The sequence below is a fragment of the Pinus tabuliformis genome, chromosome 7, assembly GCF_031772625.1.
Source record: "Pinus tabuliformis cultivar Carrire ecotype Pingquan chromosome 7, CPIR1, whole genome shotgun sequence".
Lineage (NCBI taxonomy): Eukaryota > Viridiplantae > Streptophyta > Pinopsida > Pinales > Pinaceae > Pinus > Pinus tabuliformis.
In genome coordinates, this window is record NC_142293.1 from 716,693,983 (window position 1) to 716,696,994 (window position 3,012).

A 3,012-nucleotide genomic window follows, 5' to 3' on the forward strand; every position below is an offset into this window, starting at 1 on the left:
CTACTAGAGGACTAGGACTAGAAGTGCGCAGTCTAGATAGGCTGGGTGAAGTCAAGTTGAAGGGCCAGGAAGCCTCTTCGAAAATGACTAAGTGTTTGACCAGTGGGACTGATGTTTGAAGTGATGAGGCTTCGACAACGATCTAACACTTAGAATACTTGGTGAATCAACAACATAGATCACCCATGACACATAAACAATACAATTTCTTGTGTTTGACCACTCCATGACTAGTTACAACAAGTGTGACATCTAAGATACGCTTTACGACGACTGTGACAACAAGTGTGCGACAACGCTCAAAACTTTGTGAATGAGTGTGACAGGTGTTTATATGGTTAGGAAAACTCATAACACAAAGATGGTCCCTTGAAACCACCATAATGAGGTTATGCATAAAGTATGACAACCAACTTGCAAAAAGACGACATCTTTCCTATCTTATAAAAGGGATCAAAACACTTAGAGAAAACACATGGAATGAATTTCATTGTTTGCGACCATACATGTCATTGAAGACATAATGAAATGACAATGATAAGTTGTCCTTCATACTACACTAAGAGGTGCATTTCAAATTCATGAAAGAAGTGCCTTTTTCTTCGTACTTTCCCTCCAAAGGGTTGTGAATCAGATGGAGTCTTCATGCGGTCCTAATCTCTGATCTTCTATCATACCCCAGGGTTTCTTGGTCTTGTTATATCATGATTATATTTTCTCCTCAACTCTTTAAGCGTCATCTCACATGTACTTCTTCTTCATCATCTTGTCATATCATGGTAGAATTCTTGTATATGCAATCCAATCATGAAAATACGACATCAGTATGATAAACCCCTAGTCTAAGATGTCGTGTGATAATCCATTAACTAAGCCAGAAATGGTAGTAGGTCAAGGAGGAAGGCTCAATAATTGGATTGCACTGAGGGATAATATTGTGCAGTTTTGGGGTTGAGTAAGATGAGTTGAGAGATTAGGCACTGGTTCAGTCAACTGCATACCTCTGAAGGATAGATTAGGTTGAGTGATTGTGTAACAACGCAGTTTTGTCTGGGCTGGGAGAAGGATTGCGCAGTTTTGGGAGTTAGGGCTTGGGCTTGAGCACTGAGGTTGTGAAATTCACAGTTTTGGGAGGCAGAGACTAAGAATTGCGCAGTGCCAAAGAACAATATTTCTTATGGAGGGCTGAGATTGTGGAGTGTGCAATTTAGGAAAGATGGATGAGGTTAGGTTGCTAGGAATCCTCCAGATTTTGGCTAAGTGTGGGATCAGTGGAATTGATGTGAACAGTGACAGAACTTGATTGTGACCACACACTTGGACACTTGATGACACAACTTAGATCATCTATAACATATGAAAAGATACTTCCCTAAATGAAACAACCTTTGTGACAAATTACAACAAGTGCAGCATCGAAGATAAACTTTGTGATGATAATGACGACACTTGTGTAATAGTGCGTGAAACTTTGGAAATAAGTGTGAAACATGTATATATGATGAGAACAACTCATTTTCACAAATATTTCCCCTTGAAGCAAACCATAACTCCCCTTTGCATGATAAGCAATACTTCCCATGCTCGAATACGACACTTGCTATATAAAGATAAAAGTGTGAATGACACTTGAGATCCAAGAAGGAAGCTTGAAATCATCAACTAACCAATAAGTGACTAAGGAAATACTAATCACAGGGTCCATAATAGGCTCCAAAATTTGAGTGTAGGCCAAAATTTTGGAGGGTGTTGCAACCATTACAACACTTCGCGACACACTAGTAGAATCTAGCTTCTCTGTTTTGGTTAACTCTTTTGTGCAAGGCCTCGATTCTTCAGGGAGTATTGAGTCATCATGTAGATAACTTTGGCCTTTTCCACTTACCTGATGAGTAGACATGGTCCCCCCTGTACCTTATCGGTTGAACACAACATGAAATTTAGAAATATCACAATGTTTCGAGTTCGGAAAGGTAATATAGCTCACGAGCTTAAGATTTTTAGAGTATAATTTTTCATCTCTGGTGTTGCTCCACTGCCAGCAGGCCTGGACAATACCCGGATAGAGTCATGTAGGAACACAAACATTTCTCCATTGTCACCGAACTTGGATATACCCCGATGAAGTTGCTTACTTCACCTCTCTGCACATGAAAACTTTTTCTTCTTCACCTTTATTTATTTATTTTTAAAAGAGGATTGTGCATTGACACTTATTCAATTTGGGTGGAAGAGGGATCCTGACTTATTGAGAACAGTAGAGGTTGTTCCTCTAAAGAAATGTATAAATACCTTTTATTTATGTTTTCTCTTTTAGATTTTGCCTTCCCTTTATTTACTAGTTGGATAAGCATGAAGAACAAACATAAGAACCGACTGTAGGTATAAGGTTTCCTGGATAGGCACATGGTTCATAGTTGGACAAAAACTCTCCTTATGGAGGGATCATATTTTCCGTCAGAACTTCATCAACCAAAAGACAACGCCAATACAAATAAGACTGGCTAGAGGTTCAAACCAAATGTTGCAATGTCACAAGACTCTTTAGACTTCAACCACACACATACTAAGAAGCCTAAACAAGTCCAAGCACAACACTTATTCGCATGATGAAAATGAAAGGAGAAACTTAAAAAGAAAGAAAACAAGACGAAAAGAAATAAAACACACAACATGGAAACAAAACCAGAAGACAAGAAAACAAAATGGCTAAAGCAAACATGATGTAGAAATAGAATAAGGAAATGAGGACAGACTATAGGGAACAAGTGCAAAATGAGTGCAAGAGAGGTGTTGGGTTGTGTTATATTCTTTCCACGACTAGCCCACATAGTTAACCAAGGGGTTAGAGGGGGGCAGAGCCCCCCCTTTGTTGTGCCGATTGCATAGTGGAGGGGGGGGGGCGGTCACAGGGGGTTTGAGGGGTGCAGGTAACCCCACTCTATGGGGTCTGGGGTAGCGCCCCGGAAAATTTTGGTTTTGGAACCTATGTTAGGTTGGGTGGACCCACCC